Source organism: Protopterus annectens, chromosome 12.part0 (assembly GCF_019279795.1).
Source record: "Protopterus annectens isolate FY-2018-M chromosome 12.part0, PAN1.0, whole genome shotgun sequence".
NCBI classification, from domain to species: domain Eukaryota; kingdom Metazoa; phylum Chordata; order Ceratodontiformes; family Protopteridae; genus Protopterus; species Protopterus annectens.
The window spans coordinates 21,099,778-21,113,748 of record NC_056746.1 but is presented as its reverse complement, the minus strand read 5'-3'; the positions used below and the strand labels follow the sequence as shown (position 1 = coordinate 21,113,748).

General features: G+C 40.8%; 1 protein-coding gene across 1 annotated transcript in view; it reads left to right on the top strand.

Annotated features, from left to right (window-relative positions):
• Positions 1-13,971, top strand: part of LOC122816337 (periplakin-like) — a 416,450-nt gene that overhangs the window by 196,441 nt on the left and 206,038 nt on the right. The window lies entirely within an intron of this gene.

The window sequence follows — 13,971 nt, the reverse complement described above, 5'->3', positions numbered from 1 at the left end:
AGGGGTGGTAGAACGTTCTGAGGAAGTCAAACTACTTTTTGATGAAAGTGCTTAACTTCAGTTACAGTTTTGTGTTAATAAACAGATGTTAGACGGAGTTGTCGAACTGCGTACTTGTTTTTGGTGCTGGTATTTTTGGTTACTTGTTGTAGTTACAGCATCTACCACATTCTTTTTTGAGAGACATAAAGTAGACTGGGGAGAAGGTAGGCACGGGTAAGAGAGAGTCTTGAGTCCATGGTGAGGTATTTTTTGTTTCAATAGAGGAAACAAAGTTTTTGATGTGCCTTTTGTATGCAATTTTGGATGTGTAGGTCAAATTTAAGTTGACTGTCATTGTTAGCACCCAAATGCCTGGTGTGTGTTTCTACGAAAATTGTGGTGTTGTCAATGGATTTGATAATAAATGAGGATTTGTGGTGGGCAAGAGATTTTGGGAGGAATAACAGGTTTTGTTATTTTGGGATTCAGTATGAGTTGATTGTTAAAGAGTTTTGGGTTAGCGTGTGGAGGTGAGACAGATTATCAGAAGTAGAGATGTTGGTGGAATCACCTGCATATTGTACGAGAGAAGACAAGATTGAGAGCAGGAAGTGTGAAGACAGGTAGTGAAAGTGTGAAATAGCAGTCTGAGAATAGAGCCTTGAGGAACGTCTGTATTGACTGGTAGAAAGGGTGAGAAGGAAGAGAGAACCACTTGATGGACTGCTGCCTATTGGCAATGTAGTTAGTAAACCATTTCAGAGTTGGATTAGAGACATAAAGATCAGAGAGTTCAGTGAGGAGTTTGTTGTGGGAGACAGCAGCAAAGGCTTTGGAGAGGTCTAGAAATAGACAGGAAACTAGTTTATTGTTGTCTCTGACTTGGGAGATAGTGTGACTGAAGGAAATTAGTGCTGTAGTTGTGCTATGGTTAGGGCAGAATCCATGTTGGGTAGGACTGAGTAGATCTTCCTGAAGGAGATAATTTAGGAGTTGCTTGTTTATACATTTTTGATTATTTTAAAGGGAGGGATAGAATGGCTATGGACCTGTAGTTTGAGGGGTATTGGTATAGTGAAGATTGTTTCCAGACTTACTACAGTAAGTTCCTTACTACAGCAAGTTGCATTATATAAGCTGATAACACCTGATTAAACAGATTGGTGTACGATACTAGCTGAAGTGCATTGCATTGTGGGATCATACGCCACCTGCTACCTGTTCAGGTACAGCAATCTCAGTCTGATACAGTTTATAGTAATTTGAATCACACATCCTTGCACCATCTGATTTGTACAACAGTTACAAAAATCTTTGTTCTGGTGCACCTAATAGTTACTCAGATACTGTATATGTAGTACATGAAATGCAACATGTAGAACTGCAATGGCAATTTTCTGGTAACATGCATGGCATATCCTGGCGCATATGATTTAGACAAAACTGACAGCATATTGTACCTGCTGCATGGTTAAATACTACCTCTAGTACTCTGCTCACAGCAGCTGTGGGAGATGTTGTATTACTGCAGTAACATATTTTTCTACTAACATGCATTACTTATCCAGAACTGTAAGTCAATTAACCAGGACAGTGCTCTTGGGTTACCCCTGAAAAGATGAAGCTCCACCTAATTCATTTCACATAGTTAGTAGATACATTCAGCAAGGAATACAAAAAACAGGGAATTTAGTTTAAGAGAATAGGTTTTGCATGCATTTAGTTTCCATAACAGCTATGTTATCTGCAATAGTATTCTCTGGTTGAAACAAAAAAGGAGGATATTAAGTGCCATTCCTCTGATCATTTGTAATACCAACATTATCTTAAAAGTCTCCACACTTCATTTACAAACATTAAAAAAAAATTTCTCCATAACTAGACTGACAAGCAATATCCTGTGCAGTTTTCCAAGCTGGGGAAAAAAATGCTTGTCATTGCAGATGAGCAGGCAAAAAAGCACAGCTTACCCGAGTTACTCACACACTCATATACTATGTCTAAAAATGGAAACTATGGTAAACCAAAACTTTGGATCCACTTATTAATATAACTCCTAACAATACCAGCAGGAACAGAGTCACTACTTTGACAATGCTGGGCAGTTAAAACACTATCCTGGGGATTCAGTAAACTCTGTGTAAACTTCACGTGAAACCTACATCGAGTTTAAGTGTTTGCACAGTGAGCAGTGGCGGTAATTACATATTCAGGCAACGCACCATATTTAAATGTAAACAAGAGTAGTTTTGTGGCTAGCAACAGTGTTGCCAGCCAGAAAACAATGTAAAGTAACATGGATAGCAGCAAACATGTAGACCTGTTCACCTATGGGCCAACTAGGTGTGCAGGATTGAGCAGAATGCCATGGTGATTACCAGGGTTAATAATATAGCAATGTATATGGTCCAGGATGGTGTATACAGTGCAGAGTATTGTGGAATCCCATTCCAGACATCCTGTACAAAAGTTGTGTAAATGATCCATAATGGTACATAGACTGTCATTTAAAATAAACAATTGGGGAAGTGTTTGTATTGAATAGGGGCACACAGAAGAATTGTAGGATTACACACAGGGAAAGTGGACAAGTGCAAAACATCTTAATGTACATCAGAGGAGGACATTTAAAGGAAGACATTTGTAGCAGGAACATTAATCACATAGCGACATGATACAGTATGGACCGCACACTGTACATGTATATTATGTTACTGTCACAAAATGTGACAACAATGGAGAAGATGTTTTTGTGATATAAGCATCCTGACAGGTACAATGGAGAGGACATCTGTCTGGGATGTTATATACAATAGGGGTTAGATGCATATTGTGAAGCTCTGGAAAATGAGTTGTCTGAATATGACTGTAATGTCAGCAGAGGTCTCCACCAAGTGGGACACATAGTTACAGGCTCATGGACAACAGTGAACTGAAGCACGCACAATCATGGACAAAATCAGAATAATACCACCAGTAATCCCATGTCTATGACATAAAATATGTGATTGTGAGTAACCATAGCTGTTTCTGCAGTAAGACACATGTACAATTATTATGAGATATCATCAATTTATGAGGGTAACCAAGCACACCGTCCTGACACTGTAACATCTGCTGGAAGTGTTGGGAGGGACACTACTATACCTATATGTGACATGAGAAATCCAGGCTAGTTGACAGGTATGCAGGGCATATATATGTCACAATCCATGCTGTCACAAGTGTAACCCATGCTATCATTGTTGTCAAACAGCTATGTATGTACTGTGTGCATTACTTACTAAACAATCTACAGCAAGACCTAGCAGACCAAGTTACCATCCTCTGTCACCATAGCCTAAGACCTAGCTTGTTTCCAGCAGATCTCCTTGTACAAAGGTTGGCCATCAACCAACCCTGGAAAATATGGACATAGAAGTCTAACCAGTCTCATCTGTAAGGTCATGGAAAGAATCATTATGGACCTTATCAACAAGGACATAAGTGACCTTCATACTCTAGACCCAACCCAATCTGGCTTTGTTAAGGGTAGATTGTGCTTATTAAACATGGTAGACTTCATCAAGAAAGTCACCAAAAGGCTGAATGAAGGTAAAATAGTGCTTACCACCTATGTTGATCTGGCCAAGAGTTTTACACAATCCTCCACTCAGGTATCATTGAGAAACTCTCCCAGCTGGTGATTAGCCCTTATGTCAGTAGATAGTTAGCAAACTGGCTCACTGACAGAACACATACTGTGAAAGTTGGTGAATCAACCTGTACCAGCAGAGCTATTACGAGTGGCATACCACAAGAATCTGTACTGGGCCCTTTACTATTTGGAATCTATTTCTTGGAAGTCCAGGCTACAGTATACTGCATTTGGTTTACAAAATCTGCTGATGATTGCATATTGGGTGCAATCATTGAGGCCACCAAAGATTTTTACATATTATAGGAGGGGATAATGTAAATTATTGGTGCCAAAGTCACATGGTCTACAACGAAATTTAAAAATGTGGCATTATATTTTCCTTCTGCAAAATAGAATTCCCCACTAATTACAGCATTGACAACATCCCCTAAATTCAAACCCAATGGTATAATACCTGTGAACACAGGGAGATAATCTGAACTTTGACCACCAAGTTTCCACAGTTGTAAGGAAAGCCTTCTACATTGTGCACCTCATAAGTCAGGCCATCATATCCAGGTGTGAGGATGTTATAACATCACTGTACTTGAACATCATCAGAACGCTAACAGGGTACAATACTTCCTTTTGTTTGTACCTCACTAGACACCTGCAGTAACAAGAAAATACAGGACCTACAAATCATGCAATGCCATGTGTGGATAGACTGAAACCCCTGCCACTGTACTTTGTATCATATAAGGTGAGGTGGCTTGCACCTGGCCTACAGGCCAGTCTCTGACTCTGCCATGATGGAAATGCTTCACATCTACAAATCTAATGGCACAAGAGTCACTCACTATAGGGATCTTAACCTAATCTGTGACATTAACAGAACAAGCTTGAGAGACAGCTATAGCTGATGAAATCATCAGAGTCTGTTGAGAGGAGGATGATAACAGCAGTGTCCAACATGCTGGTGTAAAATGCTCTCTTTAATATTAAGTAAGTGCACAAACATATCAGCAGTGAGAACAGAACCCTTATGTATCTAACTACACTGACTAGAGACCTCTGTACTTAACGCAAACACCACAGCACAAGTCTGACTTGGAGAGTGTTGGACAACACTTTATAAGTGATGACATCAGCAGAGACTGGTGAGAGGAAGATGGTAATAGCAGTGTCTGACATGCTGGTGTAAAATGCTCTCTCTAATGTTAAGCAAGTGAACAAATGCACACACTCCCACATACGCATGCCAGTTGACTGCAGTGAGAACAGAACCCCTACCCAAGTACACTGACTTGAGAACTCAGTACTTTATGCAAGAGCCACAGTACAAGTCTGACTTTTACAAGACTGTAGGATAATTTATAATGGATGACATCAGCACTGGATGCTGGAGAGAAAATGTTGGGAGGCCTGCATGAAATAGATGTGTAGGCATATGCAACTGTGAAAATATTGGTGCTCCATGGGTTTGGAGTGGCAACAAAGGATACTCAGTTATTCTCTTCCAAGTAGACACACACACACACACACACACACACACACACACACACACACACACACACACACACACCAGTTGACTGCAGTAAAATTAGGACCCCTTGCCTATGTACACCAACTAGAGACCTCAGTACTTTACACAAGCACCACAGCACAAATCTGACTTTACAAGGCTGCAGGACAATTTATAGTGGATGACATCGGCACTAGAGGTTGGAGAGGCCTACATAAAATGGATAGCTAGACATGTCCAACTGTCAAGATATTAAACTTCTGCATGTTGCCAGAATGATGAGTGTGCAATGTGTAGTATTTGCTGTTGTTTCCAATATGTAGGTATACTTTAATGGACAGCTTTACAAACTATATGCAAACAGATATCCACATTATTACAAGTACTGGAATATCTGAATTTTTATTATCATTATAACAATGTGCAAGGTATACAAGAAAAAATTTGTTATTTATTTATGTAGTTTAGTTGATATATTTGTGAACAAGTACTGAGAGACCAAGGTTGCAGTGCATGGGGGAAGGTAACAGATGGCTGCATTGTAAATATGTGTTATGTTCTTAGAAAGTGCCTTTTTTGTTTGTATTTTCATATGAAGTTTCATAGCATAAATACTAAATGGACAGTAAACAAAAGTAATATATGCTATTTTCCACTTTGCAAGGTGCAATAGCAGAACAGCAGGTTTGCACAATGGATGGCAAAGTGTTTGCACATGCAAGATACACATTTATACTGCTTTCCCTGTTTGCACGTAGTTAAGCGGTGACCACATGCAAGCTTCATTGATAAAATCATCAGAGTAGTGAGTACTGAAAGTATGAAACACACCTGCTGCTTAGCTGACTCTGTGGAAGCAGGTATATATGTAGTGACACTTTTTGGGAGCCCAGATGATATACGGATCGAATCCAAATATATGTAACAGTTTTAAATAAGTAGTGCTGATGCTATGAAATAATTATTTATACTACATTCACTCATTCACTGTGTGTTACTTTAGCACAGCACGTTTAAGCGGCACTGCGAGGAGGTAACCATACTACACCCATTCACTGTTGCTTGGCATTGGTGCATGATGCCAAACTCCACACAAACACAGAGGCCAAAAAAGTAAAGGGCAACATTGCTTTTTTTGTTATTTATCTGTGTTGTGTGTGATTCTATTTTTTGACCAGATTAAAGGTGTTATAATGGGGTAGATAGGAAAGTGGTAAAATGGGGGCAACAGGGGGAAAAACAAAGAAAAGCAATATAGCAATGTGCAGGAGGGAGGTAGGATAGAACCATAGCTATCAATTTCTTCAGCAGTGTAACATGAACATATGGTACAGAGTATTAGCTGAATTTGGACTGTCACCTCAACAAAGAGGGGTGACTACAACACAATCATGTTGTAGAGTCAATTGTACTGAATCAAGTGTATCAAGAAGACACGTGTGAAATGGAGAGCTATGTTTGGGATGATTTTTTTTTTGAGAGGTGCCCTTTTTTAACTTCAGTAAGAGAGGAATGTTGGGTAAGAGATGTAGGTATTTGTGGGTCTGGTAAGTAGGGTAGGTGAGGAAGCAGATACAAACAAGCAGGATAAACAAGAAAAGACACAGGGATGGTGAGGGACACAAAAGGTTGAACACCATGATTGGAGTTAGGAAGTGAACAACAGAAGTCCATACCCATCAAACATTGGGACAGTGAGAATCTAGTCTTCACCTGCAGGACTGTAATCAGTGTTCCCCTTATGCTGTTGGCTGCTGGGGTGCTTGACATCTCCTCCTCCTACAGACCATGAGGGAGAACAGCCTCTCCATCCAACATAGGCATGCACCAATGGTTCTATGCATGACCATATGCACCAATCCTGGCATCTCCTGGTGGGTGATAAAATCTTTACCTCTGCCAGTACTCCCAGTTGGTACTACAGCACAAGATGCCAGTGCAGTGCTACCTGAGTGGGCAGATAGTGCAGCGGCAGCAGAGTCAGTACTACCAGGTTGAGTCCCAGATGTGCTAGGTGTCGGTGCTGGAGCCAGTGGAATTGGGGCAGGCTGACCCACTGGAGTTGGCCTACCTCCCTGTGCTGTAAAGCATTTTGTGATTTGTTGGAGATGGATGCCATAGAACTGTTTTGATGAAACACAGAAAAAAATGAGATAAGGGTTGGGGTGAGAGAAAAAAGACATAGAATGCATTATCACAATAATACAACTATTTTATCTGAAAGTTTATATTTAAATATATTTTCTAACAACTACAGACTATAATTACGGATTGCTCAAATTAATCCTTGCAATGTGCATATATTGCACATATGTTTGGTTCAATTAAACAAATTAAAGAGCAGGGAATTATGCACTTGTGTAGAATTTAATTTATGTAATATTTTTTAAAGGATTGCACTATTTTTATACTTCTTCCTTGTGATATTTGAAGCCACAATGTCTGACTACAGTCTTACACTTGACTCCTAAAGTTGGTTTGTGCTACAGACTGAAACATGCATAGGTTCATAGGTTGGTAATAGCCTATCGGCCCTAGGGCCTATACAAGCCTAGCCATAATAATTCCATGGCTATTTCTTCCAAGAATATTTACTTCCCTAGTCCCCTGTCTAGCAGGGTGACTGACATGTTCCCATGGGTGAATTTCCTATCTCCCATCCAATTGTCAAGGTTCCTTTTGAAGAGGGCCAAAGAGGCACTCAGCTTGACATGTATAGGCAGTCTATTCCACAGTATGGGGGAGTCTCTGGGTCAGTTGCTTTTACAGTTAGGATATGCATGCTTACTTTGCTACAACTGTATAAAAAAGAAAAAGGTTTTGTTTTAATTTAAAAGCTACTATAATACTTTTCTTGTGCTGCATACATACCCCTTGCTTCCCTCAGTCTCTTTAGATGCTCAGCATGGGCTTCCCTATTCGCAATTATTTCTGCATTAGCTGTGAAAAGAAGAGAACAGAAGACCATTATGCATACCAATTTTGTCTATAGTTAGTGTTATATCTACTATAAATTCTCTTTATTAGTATACTTACAAAACTGTGGGATGTTGCTAGTTCAGAACTCATCCAGCCACTGGTTGAGTGTATCCCTCTTGTGTCTTTTTATAGGTTCATAGGTAGGTACTAGGCTATCTGCCCGAGGGCATCTATAAGCCTAGCCAGAGTGTGTCGGCTTTCGCCGCCCCATTGATTAATTAACTGATCCTCTGTCAAGCAGAGCCAATGAGGTAATCCCAGGGGTGTATTTTCTGTTACCCATCCACTCGTCAAGGTTTCTCTTGAAGAGTGTTAGTGAGGGGCTCTGCCTGATGTAATTTGGAATTTTGATTCAAAGCATGGGGAGTCTCTGTGACAGGAATCTATCCCTCCAGCATGTTCTATTTATTGTTGTGGTGAGGTTTAGCTCACTAGAGCGCGTGGCTCGCAGTGACTTGGATTTCTTTAGGTGGAGCATGCCCATGAATTCTGAGTTGGACATGGCTTTGTAAGTCAGGCAGAGATCACCTCTGAGTAAGCGATATGCCACTGAGTACAGCCAGAGTTTTTTCAGTCGGGTTGCACAGGACATATGTTTGAGGCCAGTAATCCTCTTGGTGAGGTACTTTTGTGGTCTTTCCAGCTGTTGGAAGTGTCTTGTGAGGTTCATCCCAAATGGGGCATTGTACTCTATCATGGGTCTAATGACTTATGAGTAGAGAGGCACTATAACCTCTTTATTTCTAGATGCGAACCCTTTAGTTATTAGATGGGCCACATAGAAGGATTTCCTAACTACTTTGGCACTATGATTGTCAAAGGAGAGATTGCTATCGACCTGGGTCCCCAGATCTTTTATTACCTCTTCTGTATTAAGGGGGCTGCCAACTATGTGGTAATTCGTGGGTGTTTTGTTTTTCTTAACTTGAGGCCATGACTTTGACACCAGGTGTCCATCTCAGTAAGGCCCTTTTGGAGGATGTCCGTGTCAGCCGGAGAGTCAATTATGGCTCCCAGTTTGCAGTCATTGGTGAACTTGGTTAGCCATAGTCCTCCTGTGTTTGCCTGTACATCTGAGAAGCATTTGCCGAACAGTAGGGGTCCCAGCACTGAGCCTTGTGGGACACCACTTGTGACTGGTTTAGAGTCAGACCTGGAGCCCGCTATTCTTACCGTGTGAGTTCTGTCTGTAAGCCAGTTGGCAACCCATCTCGTGATGTAGGGGTTTATGTTCAGGCTGATGAGTTTTTCTGTAATACCCGAGAGGGGAATGGTGTCGAAAGCCTTGGCAAGGTCAAGGTAGGCTGTGTGAACCACCTTTCCCTCATCTATGGCCTTGGTGACTGTCTCGAAGAAGTCAAGCAGGTTTAGTAGGCATGATCTGCCCTTAACAAAGCCGAACCAGGTCGGGTCAAGTGTTTGGAGGTTCCCAATGTCTTTGTTAATGAGTTCCATGATGATGCGCTCCATAGCCTTGCAGACCAGGCTAGTCAGGCTTATGAGCCGATAGGTACCAGGGTCAGTTGTGGCACCTCCTTTGTGGAGAGGAATAACCGTTGCTGTGCGCCATTCTTTGGGCATGTAGCCTGTGGAGAGGCTGAGGTTGAACAGAGTGTTTAGGTGGGGGGGTTAGTTCGTTCTGTAGTTCGTGCAAGATGCAGCCTGGGACACCATCTGGTCCCATTGACGCTGTGTTTTTGGCTTTTGAAAGGGCTGTTTTCATCTGTGCATCTGTGATTTTTGGGACACTACACTTTTCCGGTATTGTTGTGGGCCCTGTTGGAGGTGAGAGGGGGGTGAAGTTTGCAGTGAATCTATCTGGCAGGATGTTGGCAATATCAGTAGGTTCAGTATATTTTGTGCTATTTTGCACTAGTTCAGTGCATATCTGTGAGTTGCCACTTAGATTCTTAATATAGCTAAAGAAGGCTTTGTGGTTATCTTTTGAATCCTTGGCTATTTTTCTTTCGAATTTAGCCTTGGATGATTTCATGAGGGACCTTAGTTTCTTACTGATACTGATCAGGGATGTTTTTCTTCTTGGGATTTGCTTTTTTTCTGAACTAGTTTCCTCCTATTGTATAGCCTGTTTATTGCAGGAGTCCACCAAATTGGTTTCCTTCTCTTAGAGGAGTGAGTCTTGGTTTTGCTAGGGATAGCACAATCCCTGCATCCTTGTAGGTGCTCATAGAGTGCATTTGTAAAGGTTTCTGCATCTTGGGCAGTGTTATCCTTTAGCGTGGGGGCTGTGAAACTTACCATCTCTGTCTTAAGTAAGGTGAAGTTTGCATTAGAAAAGTTTTTTACTGTGGTTTCCTTAGTTGGGGGTGGTGGTGGGGTGTGGACATCCAGAGTGATTAGTTTATGGTCTGATCTAACTAGTGACGGGTTGTCCTCCGGTGTGGAACATCTGTTACCCATGTTGGTGATGACCTGGACCAATATATTTTCACCTCTGGCAGGGGAGTTTACCAGCTGATCCAGGGTGTTTGAGTTGATGAATTCCAGGAAGCGTTGGGCCTGGAAATTTGTACTCAAGTAGTTTTCCCAGTGAATGGTAGGGTAATTGAAATCACCCAATATCACGGTGTTTAGTAGGACCTTCATGTTTTCAAGTGTCTCCAGAAAGGTGAAGTGGTGGTCTTGGGTCATGGAGGGTGATATGTAGCAGGCCACAATTTGCATTGCAGATTTGCCCGATGTTAGTTGCACATGGATGATCTCAGAGGTATCATGCTGTGCCACTAACCTGGAGGTGTAGGTATACTTGATGAATATGGATACACCCCCTCCTTTTGTGTTTGGTCCATGTTCTGTGGCCGAAACGTGTGGTATGAGTTGTAGCCCGGTAGTGCTGGGGTGCTCTCTGGAGCTTTGAACCAGGTTTCAAGTTACTGCACAGATGTCGACGTTCTCCATACTGAGGAGTGCTTCAAGCGTGTGCATTTTGAGATTTAAACTCCTGGCATTGAGTAGCATAACCCTCAGTTTTTTGTTAATTGTGCTGTTTACGGAGGTGGGTTTGACTTTTGAGCCTTGCCTAAAAAAGGCACTATGGGGGCAGCAAGAGTCTTGGCCAGTATTCAAAAGCCTAGGGGTGACAGGTGCAAGCCGTTTCTTGTGAAGCAACGTGGCTTGTCGAGCATGTCATCCCAGGCTGACAAACACTGGATCCCCTTTGAATGACACCAGAAGCTTAGCCAATTGTTGAAATTGATCATTTTTCTTTATTCTGAGGTATCATTCTTGGTGAGGGCAGGATGGTACTCAGGGTCAGGGTCATACCAGCCTGGGCTGCATGATCAGAGAGCTCTTCCATGTCTCTTTTCATGTAGTCCAGGGAGGTACATCTCAGGTCATTCACACCAACATGAACAATGACAGAGTCATTTTTATGTCATTAAAGTGGTGCCTACACTGTTCTCCAAAGCATGGAATGTCAGTCGCACTGGATACAGCCTTGGCCAGACTATTCCAAGCCTCAGACTTGTACTGGGAACTAGTATAGTCCCCCTACAAAAGCTTTTAGCTGTGGCACTTTACAAGGAGTCCAGTAAAGATTTTGGACTCCTAAACACCCCATATCTGCACCCAAAATTGGCCACCTTCTCTTCTAACACCAGACATGTCTAACCAGAAAACACAGCAATAGCTAATAACGATTTCCCGCCAATGCATGTTGTCGCATTTACTGGTAGTGTGCAAACCCAAGCAACAATGCCAACTGGTTTGCACAATGTTAAGCAGAGAGCAAAGTGCCAAACAGAGAGGAAAGCAGTTTTTGGAAATTGGAAGGTTTACCTGACACTTGGCATTAGTTTGAGAGTTGTTTGCTGCTGGAACCGTTAGGTGATTTAACTTTGCAGACGTACTGGGGACATACATTTTATGACCTGACACATTTTTGTGTGGCTTTACACACTGATAACATTCATTTTTACAATATGGGATTCAAACCTATACATAAGGGGTAACACATTTTCTTCCACAGCAGTGATTTTTCATCCTTGCCACAGAAGAAGGTGCTTCTCAGACATATTTATTATTTACATATAAATACACACGACAGACTGAGGGGTTAATCATGTATGTGTGTGACCTGACAAGGTCCTGGTTTATACATTGCTGTGTTTATGACTATTATTAAAGTCTGAAGACCATCCAAGGCCAGAGAACACAATTATGATTACAGAAACACAGCAGTCTGTATACTCTCAGTCATACATCTGAACCTTCAAAACACAGTAAGGGTGTCTTATCCCTCATACATATAATTCATATGAGCTCCACTGCTATGCATAGTTATTGTTATTTATAATTATGTTTAAATTGTTATAAGTGATATTTAGTATAAAGAGAAATGGAATAACAGTAAAAATGTCTGGAATCTCCTGTATTAGAACCCAGTAACAGGTGTATGGCAGCCCTACACTTACACCTGTTGCCACAGGAATATTGAAATAACATTTGGATATTTTCCTGTTCATTACTATAAACTGAACTGTAACAACAGTAAAAATATCTTGATCTTCTTTTATTAGAACCTAAGACCATCTGCATTACAATCCTATACTTACACCTGTTGCAACAGGAATAGTTAAATAACAGTTGCATATTTCACTATTCATTATTAACATATGTGTGTTAACTACCACACAATGCCACATAGATTGTGTGGTGTTCAACACAGTTGATACAATGTATCTGTTTTGAAATTGTCTAATGTCTGCTTTATTTCTGAAGGTGTTCTAAGCCTGCAGGTGTTGGGGAAGCTTGCTAACTGCCATGCACCATCAATAAGCAGTGCTCTGCAATGGAAAGCCAAAAATGTAACCATGTATAATTTTTTAAATTAGAATGTCTGTGTCCTGTCTGCAGGTGTTCTGACTGCTTCATGTGTGGGCCATTACTCCAAATTTACATGATGGCAAGCATCACACAAATGAGCTAAGCAAGGCTAAATCTATTTTAGCCTTGTGATCAGTGTTTATTTGGTATCCTCCTTAAAAGACAAAGGTAGGACTTGAACCCTGATCTATGCATAGTATATGCTGTGTGGATCAATGTAATTAGCATATGTGCTACACACACAGGTGATTCACAGGTGTAGTTGTTGTATTGACTATCAAAGAAGAAAGAAATCTATAAAATAATCAACATTACAAAATATATGTTACTACACATGAGAGATTTTTGCACAAGTCTGTATTTGAACTCTCACACCAACGAACCTTCAAAACACAGTGTGTATCTAAAACCTCTTTGCCACAGAAACAGCTTTGCAGCAGAGAAGGAAAATCATTGTGCATACAAGCAAGTACAAAATCATTCACAATATCAAGAAGACATAGGGCACTTGTACACTTCTGATTTGTTTGTACACATATTAATTTCAGATGTAGTGCAATGAGTGAACACAACAATTTCTGACTATTCGAAGAAATGCAGCTCTGTCTTATCTCTGTATGATGTTCAATCTCCTATTATCTGAGCAGTAATCTGAGACATGCAGTCTGTAAGGCATTTTGTATCATTGTTCTTAAAATGTCAGTGAATATTAAATGGCAATAATATACAATTTTCAACCAATGCAGGGGAGGTTATATGTTACTGAACAAAAACTGAGAAATGTGTGCTGCTTACTTTTAAAACATTGATACAATTACTTCTACACTTTGTAAGTCTACACTGGCTGACACATCCACTGGAGGTAATGGTGTCTGAACTGTTGTTCTATTTTCCTTCTCCTACCAGTAATAATTCACAGTTGAAATCCATTAGCAACAAACACTGAGGAAGTGCCTGCACTAAGTTTACATCTGTTATACACAGTCATTAATTTGGAATTCAGCAATACCTCATTTGC